The sequence below is a fragment of the Chaetura pelagica genome, unplaced genomic scaffold (assembly GCF_000747805.2).
Source record: "Chaetura pelagica isolate M959 unplaced genomic scaffold, ChaPel_1.0 scaffold251, whole genome shotgun sequence".
NCBI lineage: Eukaryota > Metazoa > Chordata > Aves > Apodiformes > Apodidae > Chaetura > Chaetura pelagica.
Window position 1 is genome coordinate 628,133 of NW_009952271.1, and position 16,575 is coordinate 644,707.

Sequence of the window (16,575 nt, forward strand, 5' to 3'; positions counted from 1 at the left end):
GCTGAAGCTAAGCGAGTAGGTTTTAAGATGAAATACCAAAAATCTGTTGCCAGCTGCAAATCCTATTCACAGCCTTCTGAGCAGCAGCAAATGCTTGGTAGTAAAACTAGGGCTGGTAATAGTGCTAAAAACTACCATTACTCCAGAAACTCGCTTGTGTTTTAAACTTAGCATCAATAATGCTATCAAAGGCAGCACAGGAGAAAAAAGTGCTTGATCCCAATTTTTGTGCCTTCATGGAATATAAAATATATCTCCTAAGAGTCTCTGTTGTTTTTAAAAAGAAGAAATCCCATCTCACACATTTTCACCTTGTCTTGCCCTCTGTGGATGGACGATGGTGGTGTGGGGCTCACCAAGGAGCCAGAAGCTATGGAGCAGAAAGCTTCAGCCCTCACGGGTGATGGGTGTGGGAGCAGGAGGGCAGTGCTGGCCAGGCACAATCCCCACCCTGCTGCTGTCACACCAACAGTGTGTAAATCGCTCCTGAGAACCTTTTGTGAAAGCAGAGTAACTGATACTCATAAGAGGAAGGCTGAGAGGAAATACAATGCTCTGCCAAGGACACAGGCCATAGAGTTGTTTTCATTGAGAGCTAAAACAAGGGAAAACAAAATTTCTATCATACAATCCTCCATTTCACAGCCTGTCTGATGGGGAAGGAACAGGCAAAAATGCTTCTTTACTAACACCTTCCAGCTTGTCACCTTCAAACACCTCGATATCTACCGTGTATTCAGGAAAGCTGGAGTGGGAGGTTTGCAGAAATTACATGAGAGACTAAGAGCCCTCACGGCCCCCTTGCTTCCACGAAAGGTCTTCTCCTGCCCATGGAAGCTGAAGACAGAAGGTGGGGATGGGCATGGGCTGCTGCTGGGCCACATCTACCACCTTAGCTTGGCCCCACAGCTGCTGGAGGCACAGGCACACACCCAAATCTCCCCAGCTCTGATACAGGTTGTCAGCCTGGGCCAGGCAACTAAAATGCTCCCTCCATCCCCAGCTCATCTGCTTCATTAAGGAGCCTGTATATGATAATGGGTTATAAATACCAATGTGATTATCATAACAATACCAACTGCACTATGATAATGATGCTGTATTAAACCAGTATCCCAAAATACCCACGCCACGAGGCTGAGCGGGATGAAGCAACTTCAGTGAGAGCTCCAGTTCCTCTGGTGTTTTTAAAGTTCCCTGCAAACACTGAAGCACTAACTCAGAACTTTCAGATCCTTTTTTGCTTTCCAGACAGGGATTAATTCTCACTACTTCAACCTGCCCATATGAGGGTTGTAATACTGTGACCACAGCCACCACAGTAGGTTAGACAAGTACTACATAACCCTGCCTATCAGTATCACTCTGCTTTGAACCACTTCAGGAGGTGCAGCTGGGGGTAAGGACTGAGCACAGAGTCACAGATGGTTTGGGTTGGAAGGAACCTTAAAGACCATCCAGTCCCACCCCCTGCATGGGCAGGGACACCTCCCACCAGCCCAGGCTGCTCCAAGCCCCATCCAACCTGCCTCTGAACACTTCCAGAGATGGGGCAGCCACCGCTTCCCTAGGCAACCTGTTCCAGTGTCACACCACTCTCACAGCCAATAATTTTTTCCTAAGATCTCATCTCAATCTCCCCTCTTCCAGTTTAAAGCCGTCCCCTCTCACTCTCTCTCGCGCCCTACCCTTGCCAAGTCTCTCCCCCTAGCCTTCCTGTAAGCCCTTCAGGTACTGGAAGGTCTCCTCAGAGCCTTCTCCAGGCTGAACAACCCCTACTCTCTCAGCCTGTCTCCACAGGAGAGGGGCTCCAGGCCTTCAGCATCCATCTCTTTGATGAAGACACCTCCATGCTTGACTTGGCAGCCGAGGTGCAGAAAACTCTGCAGTTTTCTGTCCCTAGGTGTGCTTGGAGGAAAACCAAGCACTCATGTTGGGCATCACCGTTTCAGATTCTGTTTCAAAGTCCATGGGTCACCACTGAGCAAGCAATGGAGATCCCTTGGACAGGTGGCACAAGGCTTGCGGATGGCTGCAGGGCTCACGGAGCAGTAACTCCCCTGCACAGCCCTTGAGCTGGCTTACAAGTCCACACATCACTCCCTGTCACCTCTAAACTGAGACAAAACCACATCTACCTAAACCAGCCAACAAACACTCCCCAAAAACTGAAGAAAACCGGAGTCTGCCCAAATCAAACTGTGCCTTCCTCATGTTGCTGCAGGCCTTTTCTTCTCTAAGTGAGGACCTTTGCTGCCAGGCAACAGTCACTATAGAAATAAGCAAAATAACCAGCCATCTCAAAACCCACCACGAGCTCCTCACCAGCAGCCAAGGAGGTTTCCAAATCTTCTCCCAGGCAGTGGTTGTGTTTCAGTTACAACACTGACCATCCTTCTCAAATACCCCAGAAAAGCTGAGATGATAAAACCATTAGCAAAAGATACTGATAAAACAAGCCATGTCCAGGGATAAGCACGGTTTAAATTTTAAATAGTGACATTTTCTCCTGAAAAAAACAAATGCTAAGGTGCACACTGATGATGTGTGCACACACAAGCAGGAGAAAATCAACTGCTCTAATAACTGAAGTTTTAATGTTTTAGAAAATAACCAGCAAGTGACTTCCCTAAATCCCCCAGTGAGCAGAAGCTAAGCAGAGACTGAATACTCTGCCTGAAAGCTGAGGACTCTCATCCTGCATTTTTACAGCTCAAAACAAACTGCTGGGCCACAGCAGGGTCTGAGTCACTGCTTCAGACACCTCCTCTAGGGGCACTTTATCATCACTAACAATAATGCTGACAACTCAGTAACTGGACGTCCTGTACTTGCAGAGGAACCTCTGCACACCAATTTACAATGAAAAGGTGATGCCTGACACCAGTTATGTGCTGGATAGCACTAATGAGCTCTCAAGCAATCTAACTGCTTCCCTCTCTCCAGGACAGTGTTGCCCCCAAACCAGAGAATGCCCCTTGCAAGAGGCTGCACCACTAGCAAGCACCGTCAGCATTCTAGAACATTAAAATACAAATATAGACAAATACAAAATATCTATAAGTATCAAACTGAGGCCCAGATGGGCTCATAAGTTTAATGGAGCTCCCACATAGGTTTCCAAGATGGAATAGATTGTCCCATGGACAGAAAGTCAGAGGAAGCAGAATTACTACCACGAAGAGAGGCTGGGATCAGTAAGTGAAGCAACACCCACGTGCCCTGAATAGCTACTTACGTAGCTTAAGAGAGAGAAAAAAATTGACTGCACACTCCATCAATCAGCAGCCCGTTTTTTCTAAAGTACTCTATAGAAAGAACAAAAAAAAAAAGACACCCACTATAGATTTCCTATCCTGACTGAACAAAAAAATAAGACCTGAAAATCCGCTCACAGGCAGGGATCTCAGCTCTGAGCCCTGAATTCAGCAGCAAGGATTTCAAAATGACAGTAGTTGCCTCACATCCAAATACCCAAACAGCTCATCTTCAGCTGGAAAATACAGCTAGTAAGTCTGCTACACAAATGCATTATCTGTATTGCCTGCATGTATCTGTACAAGTACCTAAATGCATGTACTTGGTGCTAGGCAATAGACAAACCTTTTACCTCTAAACCTGATGAAGCTTCAAGCACTTCATAGCCCTACATCTCTTTGCTTTTAACTTTCTTCCTCCTTCTCCACTCTTGGGCTCAGAAGTCGTCACAGAATCCAGCAAACCCTCTGGAGAAGGCTTCACCGGCCCCACAGTCTCACCACGGCAGCAGTTGCTACGCAGGGCTCTTGTCTTGACACTACGGAAATCCTGCTCAAGTGATCTGGGGGTGGGAAGCGGTGGGGTGGGCAGGGCAGGTCCTGCTTTTTAAGTTACAATTATTTCAGACTGAAAAGGCTCCTCAAACACAGGTGCCAGGCACCAGGACCAGAGCCCCAGCCAGCACCCCTCTATGGCAGGGATAACCCAAGCCTGTCTGTACCAGGTGCCACAATCCCAACACCCAAATCCTAAAGCAATGCAACACCAGCAAGAAAAGGGGGGTGAATATGAGCTTATTTCTGAATGGCTGCAACAGGAAACGAACCTTCCAACTCCCTGCTGCAAACGCTTTCAGTTCTGTGCAAGAAAGATGCAAACTACACCACAAGTTAATTTCCACTGGGGAGGGGGAAACCAACAACTATATTCAATACTAAGAACCAGGTTTTGCAACACTCTTCTTGTCAGAAGGTGGCTTTGTACTGTCATGTGAAAATACTAAGAGACCATCACAAATCCTTCTACATGGGTAAATTGGTTCCACACCAGAATCTTTAATCCTTCAGCAAAGGTTTTCACAGCAGGATTCAACCCACCTGCCACATCAGTAGCTTCTTTGCTTTTGAGGAAAAAAAAACCCAAACCAACCCCATGTTGAGCCCAAACCTTGCACATCTGGTTTCTGGATAGAAGCAACTCCAAGTGTTTCTGGGCTCTGCTTTGAGGCAGCAGCAAGCTCTGGCAGTTGTCTCCAAGGCAGCTCAACCCACGTATACGTGACGCCTCAGGATCTGGGTCAGCCAGAGATAGGGCAGAGCTGGAAATAGAGCCCCGTGTCCTCACACAACCTGTGAGCTAACTCCATTATTAGGAGCACAACACCATACTTGCCTTCCTCCTGCCACTATCCCAGCCTCCCTGCAGTTACATACATGCAACAGAAGACCTCAGAAGAGGAACAGATGAAATAAAAGCAGAAAAAGTGGGTGTTTGCCCCCACAAGGCACAAAGATGGGGAGAGGGTAGGGAAGGGTAGAGCAAGGAAATACTTTAACACTGCTAAGCAAGCTCAGCTGTTTTGGTGTTTTGCCATTGTATATATAGGAGAAGATTATGGGGGGATCTAACGAATGTCTATAAAAACACAAAGGCTTTAAGAAGGACCTGTCTGGATGCCTTTCTGAGTGACTTGCCCTAGTTTTTTTTTGGTCCAGCTCTGTCAGGGGGTTGGACTTGATGATCTTCAGAGGTCCCTTCCAACCCCTAATATTCTGTGATTTACTGTTAGAAAGTCAGATTTGTGGTGAGCCTTCAGGAATCTAAGTAGTAGAAAGAACTGGGGGGGGGAAAAAAGATGAAAGAGGGAAATTCTGCCTAAGGAAACTGAGGACAGTCTTGTGACTGATGGTAACACAGCTCTACAATGCAGACACTCCAGTGTCTTCTGCCAAACGAGCCCTGCAGATGAGGAAAAAAGCAAGCCAGATGAAACCAGAGTGAAACACAAAGCCTCACTGAAGGCTTAAATCAATTAATTGGCATCTTCTTTCAATGTCTGGCTTCGTTGCTGGACATGTACTAGACAGCATCCAGACCACAATAGTTGCTCCCTCTAAACTGCTTTTCCCTGAGTTATGACTAACACAAAAGAAAACTGAGTTTGCACGCTCAGGAGTCCCAGCCTAGAATAATGTTTCCATATTTCATTAGAAATAGAAATGTTTTATTTCAAGTGCACTACTTTTAAAGTCCAGCACATCAAAGAGAGATCAAAAAAGACTCCAAGCCTCAAGAGTTGATACATAAATATCTGTATGTTTTTATGCAAGATTCTGTTCTTTGCATTTCAACTGTTACTAATCATAAGCCCACCCAAAAGGCACATAGTCAACATTATTTTTTTCAATACTGTTACACTTTAAAAACAAAACAATTCCTGATTTATCTTTAGTAATTTAGTTTCATCTAACACATACAGATCCCTAGTCTGAAAGAAAGAAAGAAACAACAATCCAAATATTTGAGATTATTTCTGGTATAAACAGATCTAATCCTTGTTTTGAACACATATTCTTCCCTCTTTCCAGCAATATCTGTTCAGAGCTGCACCATAAATTAAATATTTGGATCTGGAAGATGTCTAACTGTATGAAGGAGAGGATATTCCTCCCCCCAGCACTGAAAAGTAGCTTTATCTCTGTACTGGCCTCCAGATCTTTGTGCCATCAGCCAGCCATACTCAGCTGCTCCCCATCTACACCTGACACGCCACCCCTCCCACTGAAGATCCTGGGGAACCAGCAAACCTCCACTACATCTTGCCTCTGAGAACAACTGGGCATCAAACCCTAAGAACATATGTGCACAAACATCCTCCCCAAAACACTACATGTTCCAGATATTTGAAGAGCACAAATGAAGGCTTGAACACACTCTTGCTTCCACACTGACAATGACCACAACTGATCAGTCAAACCATTTCCAAGATCACATCAGACTCATCTAAAAGCATGAATAGTTTGTTCAAAGACTGCAGAATGCTTTAAAGCTTTAAACTTTCCTCTCAGCTTAAAGTTATGAGCAACTACATTCACAAATAAGGAGAGAGAAAGTAAGATAAGAAACTTGTATCTTGTTATCTAACAGTTCTGGACATTGCTGAGTATTTCAACAACCAACTGAAAGCCCCAGAAGTTCTTCCTGCAAACATCCTCTAATTTTTTTTTCCTGCTGCCTCACTTGAGCCTGCATCATGTTGTCCTAACAACTCCATGGAAATGTCCATTAGCCACCCAGAAACTCCAGTGACGATCCCTGGGAGTATCTCAGGCAGGGTAGCCCCTCAGCTACCAGCCCTGAGCCATCTCTTCCTTCTGCAGGGAGTGACTCCACTACCTGGCACAGCCAAGATGGAAGAGGGAACGACTGTGCAACAGATTCACACACTGATCTGGTAGGTTTTGAACACGTCAATTAGATCTGTTCCAAAAGCATCCTGTAGTTCTAGCCAAGCAAGAGAATCTCAGCTTGAGGTACTGGGTAAGTACGACCAGCTTGCATTCACATGATGAAAATTACACTACATTTTAAAATAGTATTAAATGAAAACAGTATCTCTGCTCACAAACTCCACTCTGGAGAACAGCATCATCTACTACCTACCCACAGCCCATAAAACTGCTGCAAAGCAACTCAAGATGGAGCACAAAGCTCAGTCAGCTCTTCATTCAGACCCAGAATTAATTAAAAATACCCAAGTCAGATGACTCTGGAAGTGGTTGTTCATGTGACTTCTCTCTCCTGCCACCCAAGGGATGGGGGGACCAGACCCAACCTGCTGTCCTTCCAGCCACAGGAAGAGGAACCCCAAATAAACTGCAGGGAAGGGCAGGAGAGGGAGGGAGGGGAAGGACTTCAATCTGTGGTCACATGGATGCTGTAGCTTTCTGCAAGCAGATGGGTGAAGCCCAGATTAGCAAGGTATTAAGGAGAGCAAGGCAGGAACACCGATGAGGTGCAGCTCCAAAATAGCTCAACTCTGACCTGCCTCCCTCAGCTGAGCGATGCTCCTCTTTCCCAGAGGGATCAGCTCCGGTGGGAAAGGATGCGAGATGACAAGAGAATCAGAGCATGGCTGGGAAAAGCTGCTGAGGCTGAAGCTAGGAGATGAATGGCCAAGTAGGTAAAGAAGCAGCAGTCAGGCAGGACAGCACAATAATTCTTTAAATTAATCTTCAGTAGAATGGCTGGCAGTAAGTCCTTCCCGTAGGTAAGTATCCAGCAGATGTTCTACCTGGAGATGTCCACCAGGATGCAACAGCCCTGCTGTGCACCCCAGTAAGCAAACACAAGGATGGAATGACAGTTAGACTGATGTTTCTGAAGCGTGGGGGCTCCTTCGGGCAGTGGAGCACTCAGGAGGCTGCACAGACTCATCTGATGAGGAACCCGTGGGAGAGGGACACTAAAACCCTCACCAGCCACCTCAAGAAAGGCTCCATGACTACACAGCACTCCCTCAAGGTCAGCAAAAATGTACAAATGCTTCCTAAACACATTAGTAAACAGAATATTTTAAGAGTACCAAACAAATAAGGGCCAACCAAACCTGCTGCTTTACCTAAACGTAAAGTTGCTGCTGTTCTACCTGTCCATCCCATGGTCAGACTTGCTCTACAGGATTATCCTTGAACTGTGCTCTGCAATGTATCTTTTAGGGAAATCCTAGAGAATGTCTCCAGGACCTTCTAAACCTGGTAAAATAAAGCATTTTAATAAAAAAAATAATAATCCTCCATGTAGAAAGATCCTAAAAATTCAACATCAGTCCTCCTGCAAGCAACAGAGCTGTTGAAATGACTCCTGATGGAAAACAGTACTATTTTGGAAACGATAAGATCAAGAACTGTAAAATGCTCATGCCAAAAGATATTAAACAGTCACAATAATTTGCATTTAGGTTTGCTTTTGTTTTGGTTTGAGCAAGTTCTGTGGGGGCGAGGGTACATTACCAGAGATTGCATAGAACATAAATACACGTGAAATTTGCTTTTAAAAGCAAGGATATTGTTATCTGTCCTTAGACACTCCAAAACCTCTTCACTGGATCTGAAAATACCTACATTCACAAATATTTTGTGTGGGCAAGCGGATAAGAGCACCCTGGCAGAAATCCTGATGAAATACGCAGCTCACCCTGTGTGGCATCACAAGAGCACTGGAAAAAAAAAAAGGGTGCTATTGCAGGTTTTATTCCACATCATTAGCAAAACATTGTAGGGACTTGATTAAATTTAATCCCCAGAAAAAACTTCTGCTGGTCTGAACCGATTTTTGACAGCCAAATGGCAAAAGCCTGACCTCACAGCAAGAGCCCAGGAGTAAAAATGCAAGATGTGCCACATGGATGGCACTGTGTGAATGAAGATTTAAGGGGAAATCTCAGACCAAAAAAGGCAGCAGCTCTAGGACAGCAGGATATCGTGTTCCTGTCTGTTCCAGGGAATTCTGGCCCTCCCCAGAGGGCACAACATGATCTGCAGATGGGTGGTCCACAGCAGGGCTGAAGTCTCTTCTCCTTGCTCACTTTCTGGAGGAGCAATGAGGAAGGATCAATATTTAAAAAGATCCTGAGAAAGAGCAGCCCAGCCACCAGGGAGGGGAGCACCACCCACACATCAGCCCAAAAATCAGGAAACTTGCATTTCTTCCACTCAATAAAAGCCACTTTTTGCCAAGTAACCAATTTCCTTTCACTCCTCATTAAATAAAATATGAAGAGTAGACAGAGATGTAAAATAGAAATGCATGCACTGCCATAAGCAGCAGACCCTGCTATTGTAGATGCTGCATGAATCATTGAGGACAATGGGACTTATGTCCCCTAATGGAGGGCACAGACTCCAGGGTGGCCGGCAGGCAAGGAAGCTAAATATTAACAAGTGTTGCATTTATATTCACCTCCATGATCCACATTGCCTAGAAAGAGCAGAAACCACCTTGGTGCATCTACTAGTCAGGTCAAAACAGGTGAAAGGCAGAATCAAACCTCAAGACAAACACAGGCTGATGTAGGTGTGGATCTCCACCAAATACAACACTTGGAATGGGTTGGCAGGACATTCATCATTTGGTGATTAAGTCAGAATGGCTGAAATGATCCTTCCATCAGATTCCCCTGCACAGCTGCCTGAAGAGACCACAGCAGCCAGGCAATTCCTGGCTGAAACTGGTGGCTGTTACCTGTTTCCCAGCACTTTGCCACGCATTGAGCACACACACAATGTCTTTACAGTCTTGGGTGTTTGCAGGTGCTTTGGCAAATTTCCCCTGGGAAATGCAACAGCTGCCTAGGGAAGACATGCCTCAAATCACCCACACCTCCTTTTTTCTTAATTCTTTCTATTTCAAGCAGCCCACCAACAAAAAACACTGTTGCAGTGCTCGCACCTGCAATATGCAACAATTTTCTTTTCTCATACTTGCAACATTTGGCCCAAAAGGCACAGCAGCTTCCAAACAACTGGTACCTCAAAGGGCAGTCGTGAAAACTAACTGTATATCTGAAAACTACCTTTGGAATTGAAAATTAGAACTTGGTCTAAAATATTTTAAAACTACCTTTTTACTACTCTGTATTTGCAAAATGGGCTTGAGGCAAACTCCAGCTTGCAGCTGGATGAAGGAGTGGAGGATGAAGTGTATTTAGCTGTTCAAGCAACTTCTAAATATCTGCAGGGGGTGTCAGGAGGATGGGGCCAGTCTCTTTTCCACAGTGCCCAGGGACAGGACAAGGGGCAATGGGCACAAGCTGGAGCACAGGAGGTTCAAGTTAAACATAAGGAAAAACTTTCCTGTGAGGGTGACAGAGCCCTGGGACAGGCTGCCCAGGGAGGGTGTGGAGGCTCCTTCTCTAGAGACATTCCCAACCCGTCTGGACACGTCCCTGTGGGATCTACTGTAGGTGATCCTGCTCTAACTGGGGAGTTGGGCTAGATGATCTTCAGAGGTCCCTTCCAACCCCCTCACACTGTGACTCTACGACAGGTCAAGTGAAGCTCTGGTCTTTAGAGGATTCCACAATACTTTTTCTCACTGTACAGGACTCTAAAGCACTGCGGGTCCTGTTGAAGCTCCAGAAGCAGCAGGTCTGCCCCAAGCACAGGGAAAACCTGTAGCCATGCATCAGCTCGTGGTTGCCTCCTCCCCTGATTATTCAGATTCAAGAGAACTGAAAGTCATCCTCATACCACAAGTGATTTCTGAGTATAAAATAACCTCTGTTACAATTTCAAAGGTGCTTAAAGACGGAAGCTCCTCCCTATTTCAAAGCTCTGCATAAAGCTGCATTTATTGATGCAGATTCATGACACATCAACAGAGCAAGCTGTAGGAGTCAAACTGGAATCCAGTAAAATCAGGAAAGAAAAAAAAAATATGGAACAAGGAAAATCAGGAGTATTCATCCCAAATCAAGACTGGGCAGGCTGTGTCAGCCCCCTGTGCCAGAGCCCCCAGCCCAGCAGCACATGCTCAGGCTCAGGCAAAAACAGAGAAGCTTTTAAAACGGTGTGAAACCATCACCCAAAACAGAGGGCAGAGTATTTCAGACAACTTGGTGACAGATGGGCAGCAGCACTAGCAGCCCCATGAACCCTGACAGCCTCCTCACCCTCCTCCCCTTTCCAAGGATCTTGGAAAGGTGCAGAATCAGCCTGAAAGGATCCCCAGAACTGTAAATACATTACGGCCCCATTCATCAATTAGCTCAGGCTGCACTGAAAGGGAAGTCACAGCAGGCTCTGTAATCGCTTAAAATAGATTCCTCTGATGGGGTGATGTGCTGATGGCTCAATTGTGCCTGGGAAGACCGTTACGGAACATTAAAAATTAACAAAAGTCTGAGCCAGTGAGACTTTTCTCCCACATAATCTGACTGACTGTTTGTAGCCTAAGGAACCCTGAATTATTGCATCAATTACTTTCCTACCTTTCCCTCACAAGTAGCAGACGCCAGGCCACTGCATACAGGGAAAAGGTTGGCAAACAGTGCCTTTGATAGGCAATTATATATTTAATATATAGAAAAGATATTTTGATAATTTAAAAATAGATATGCTTTGGGAGAGGGTGGTTTATGTAAATGTAGTAGCTCAGTTCTCCTGGGTTAGGAGAGGTTACTCCAACCTCCTGGTAAGAGTTCCTTCCTTTCTCTGCAATCCAGGCCCTCCCAATCAGCTGCACTGCTCATGTTTTGTGAAACTGCAAGGAGAAATGTGAAGATCAAGAAACTCTCAGCACACCAGAAAGTTGCTTTCAGTTCTCATTTTGCCTTTGCAATATATTATTTGCTTTTCATACCCTCAAGTTTAACAGCTACTTAGAAGAGACTTAACCAAAAAGTAAAATCACCAGAAAGAAAATTGGTTCTATCCTGTTTCAAACCAGGACAGATGCCCTCACCATCTGAAGGGTCTCTCCATTCTCTCTCTCCAACCCTACTAACACATAATTAAGGTTCTCAAGGCCTACCCAGGACAGAGCTTTGCACTTCCAACCCAAGTACAGCAGGCAAACAGGTTGTCGAGTGAACAATGCCAGGATTTCACAGCGGATTTAGGCAGGGTGTGACTCCTTTAGAACAGCCAAACCCACTGCCCCAAAGACAAGTACTCGGCTGAGATCAAAAGAGAAAGTTTCAAACCACAAAAAGAGTGAGAAATACGAAGGAAAAGTCCAGAGAGCTAGGAAGACTAAGAAACTTAAATCAAAGCTGCACCAAACCTAGCTAGTTGGTGGTCTCCCCTCCTCATCCTTGATGCTTAATACTCGCCAATCCCAAAGCATCAGCTTCTCTAGTACAAATAAACTGGATTTCACCGGGTTCAACTTCATGTTTTTTAAAAAATTAATACAGTGTAACAGTGTCACCACTCTTACTAGTAAAAAATCTGCTTGACCACTACAGTGAGCTTTTACCTTTACAAGAAAACAATGTTATAGGTCAGTGGGACCAATACATTTTCAGTCTGGGTTATGAAAGCCCAGCAACAAGGGAAAAGGCAACCCGAACCGTTTGAAACAGAGCTGCTTGTCTTCAGGATTCTTGTCTGAAGGCTGAAAGAGAATTCTTACATTCATTTCTAAAACAGAATAATTCTTTTCACAGATCAAGAGGTACCAAATTCCACCAAGCTCTAGATATGCTTATTATCCTTGAAAAGGAGAAATGCTCTTTGTCTTCCAGTCATCTGCCCAGAGAAAGTGTTATTACAGGTTTTCTGAAACACGTTATATGGCTAAATATTATTGAGTTACCTTGAACTAACTGCTGCTTTTCCTCCACTATGTCCTGCACAGGCCCCTGGATATTTCCTCCTTTGCTTGGCACTGAGGAGGATGTCTCACCAGGCACCAACACGTGGCTGGGAGTGCTACAACAGGAGCTCAGCTGAACCAAGGAGCAGCTTGAGAGATCACACCGTTCTCAAGACTGACAAAGAGTTAAAAACAAAAATGAACCCAAATCCCCAAGAACAAAGACCAAAAATAAGCACCAGGAAACAAACTTTTCAGCAAAGAAAACAAAGGTTTCCTTAACTGCCTTTCACCCTTATTTTACGGAATGGAACAGAAAACACATCCAAAGATACACTTCCTAAAAGCAATGTTTAAAAAGCTTGTCACTACGAAGCACACAATATATTTATTTACCTTTGAGTTGTCTGTTGGCTACATTTCTCCTCACATTTCTTGAAAAGTAAAGTCTCTTATAAGAGAGTGTAATATTAAAACCAAGCAAGACATGTACATTTAGTAAGTGAAATGAAGGCCCCAGTAGTTTTTAATGTGTTGGGTTTTTTTTCCCAACTACTCAAACTCTCTCCAGGATTCAAGGATTCAAACAGCAAAGCCCTGACCATGGACAGAGTAGCTTGGATGAGCTCAGCCCCAGCTGGAAGCAGCCTTGGTGCTGGAGCTGTGATTTCAAGTCCACGCTGAGCAGGTAGGAGAGCTGCCTGTCCCGTTCAAGCTGCTCACCTGAATTCAGCTTCAGTCCCTGCTCAGCCTAATTCTACTTACCTGTGCCAGCATGAGTTCAACAAGCCTTTTCTGGGAGGCAACCCCTCCCTCCTGCTTTGGATCCCCCCTCTCCTCTCTCGTGCCTGGGTGGCTGCACGGTGGAAAAGCTGCTCCTTCCCTAGTGTTGTGCTGGGCGGTGGATCAGCTGGCTGAGCAGTCACACGAGCTCAAGCAAGTCCTTCCCCTTTCGGTGGCAGCAGCGAGTTGTCCAAGCAGCTCGGCTGGATGTTGAAACCATACCTCGAGTTACTCTGCCAGAATTCTATTTTTAACCCCAGCCATCTCCCCCAGCTCCTCTGCCATGCAGACAGCTCTGGAAAGCAGCTGGAGACAACAGTGCTCCACCAGGCCAATTTCCCTGGCAAAACATCATCCACAGACCAGCAGCAAAGGGGCAGTAGAGACTCTCAAACGCTACCCTGAACCCCACAGGTCAAGGTAGCCCAGAGGGAATGGGACTGGCTGTCTTCTCCCTGTCCCCCAAGGCCACAACAGCTCTTATGAAGTGTGGTTACCTGGTTATGCCTGCCTGCTCTCCTGGCTGACACAAACCAGCTGAGATCAGCATCTCTTGTCCCTAAAAATTCAAAGGAGGCTTAAGTAAAGATTCAGGGCAAGGACCTGCTTCTGTGTGCAGCTGCTCAGGTCAGCTCTCCCAGGACAGAGGTGGAGGGACCACTCCTGCCTCCTGCAAGCCAGGGCTGCCCCTTGGTAGGGCACCTGAACGCACTTGAGGGGATGTCCCCATACACAGACCTCCTCTAAAAACTCCAATCTCCTGGAGTTTCCTCTTCTCCTCCAGGTTTGGATATCTGCTCCTTCAGGGGCCTGCTATTAGGTGCAACACAGACAGATGGAGAACACTGAATTCTCTCCTCCAAGAGTTAGAACTGCTTTTTACAAGCTCAGCTTTAAAAAGGTAATGTGCAGCCACCCTGTAAAGTTAGCCAAGCAAAAGGGGCACTTTCCTGAGCAGGAAGAGCAGTTTGGAGCTTTCACACAGGGACGGAAACCCAGGATGTGCAAGGCATTGAGCCACGAGGAAGGGCACAAAGCAGACTTTTGGGGTAAGAGTTGTTTTTTTTCAAGTCAGGTCCAGGTTTCTGAGCTGTGCTCTTAAAGGTCTTGTTAGGCCTCTGCAAGGAGAAAACTGAAGATCTCCTTGTAGGAGCAGGCAGCTCAGCACCTAAATGGACAAAGCTTGGGAAGGGCAAGGTACAACTCCCACACTGATTCACGGAGCTTAAGAGTTTAGCTGGAAGTTTTGAGTCATGCCTTTGGATGTGGGCAACTGGAATAGCTTAAGCCTTTCTTCAGATAAACCCTTTTTCTTTTGTTCAAGCGATGGCTGCAAACTTGGCAAATGAGACTCCTTTTGCTGTACTCCATAGGACATGTTTTCATGTTCTTCATATTTTCTATACTTTAAGTTACTTCCACAAAACAGGCTTACTGCAAACACAATCAGAACTTAAACAAGTGCAGATAGGACTCTACATATTGTAAGTAGCAAATGCCTTGGAGAAATCTATTTCTTAGTTGCCAACAGAAAAAAAAAAACACAAGTCAGGCCAAGCAGAAGTCTGGTCTGGATTTAAGCATGGCAAAGCCCACAACAACTCTTCCCAGCTCAAGCAGATTCCAGTCATAGGATGCCAGGAAACAAAGCTGCTGAGCAAAACTGCCCATAAACCCGTTTAAAAACCCACTGGACAACATCACTTTACTAACCATTATAGAAGCCACAACAGCAGTGAACAACCACACAAAAACCAAGATCTGCAAGAAACTTCACTTTTTAACTCCTAGAAAAAAGGGAGTCACAGAGTGAGAAACTTCTTTAGCAGCTTCTACAAGCACTGGGACTCTGTGTTAATGATTTACCTGCCAGGGCTGTAAGCAAGAATCTGCTCAGGGTGTTTTGTTATGGTTTGCCTTCCTGCCTTCATCTGCATAACCAGATCAACTCACAAACAGCTTAGGCATGGTCTTACTTGATAGGACAGGAAGAAATTAATGCTCCTCTAAGCTTGCTTACCCCATCCTGCTTTAAAGTAACACATTTTATATATATATAAAGGTACATATTACACACAGAGACTAAAAATCGATGCCTGGAGTAGCTCTTCTGTGTGCATATATACACAAATATATGCAGATACAGAGAGGAGCTACTGTAGACACAGGTTTTTAGTTTCTTCCCCTAAAAATAGAGTAAAAAAAAAAAAAAAAGCATTGAACTCATCACTATAAATCTATTAGAAAGCTTCCAGACTAAAGCATTCAGTTCAAAAGAGGTTTATGAGAAGAAAAGGCAGCTATGCCCAAAATGCACAAATAGGATCACATCCCACAGAAAGACTCAGCTGTGTGTCTAAGACACAGCTTAAGGATCAAGCCATATTCCTCTTCCTGAAGCACATACAGCTCACCAAGAGGATTTCTGTGGTTTCTCTATGACTCAGTGTTCCTCTATCCACCTAGGGCCACCCTCTACAACTGAAGCAGTTTTTGGGTGGCGGGTGACACATGTGGAGCAGCACAGGGACATGGCACTGCCTCTTCCTAAGCACAAAAAAACTCTCACATAAAGTCCAAAATACATTCTTGCTCTTACTGTTTCACACAGACAATTGCTGCAATTGCCTTGGGGACATTTAACAGCAATTAAGGGGGGGAGAGGTTCAGGGTGGAGAGAGGTGTCCGGGATGGCAAAAGGCACAGCAGCCTGTCCCTGTCAGTTTGCACAAGCAAATGCCACTGCCACGCTGAACTAGGACTAAGTTGTAGGGGTAAATGCCAGACCTGGAAAGCATGGAGAGACCCCAGGTCTGGCCGCAGTGAGAGGAATCTGCCTGACGGACCCTGGGGGCCCAAGGCAGAGGTGCCGAGGCCGGTCCCCGCTGCCCCAGTTGCTGCCAGCCGGGCTGCCTTGTTTTGGAAAAAAACAAACCCCAACCAAACTACCAATACATGAGAAACTCACCGCAAGTTTTGCGTGCCGCCTTTAGAACAACCGACCAAACAAACAACAACCCCCAGACGCTGTGTTTTCCACCGGTTGCTATCCGAGTCCCCGACTCCTGGCCCGACACCGACCTGCCTTGTTAATTCCCACGGGATCCCGCAGCGCTCCTCACTCCGCGAAACCAGGCGGCAGGACAGCAGCAGCCAGTGTCCCAGTCCCAATCCCAGTACCAGGCAGGGGGCTCCCGGCTCGGAGGGCAGGCAGAA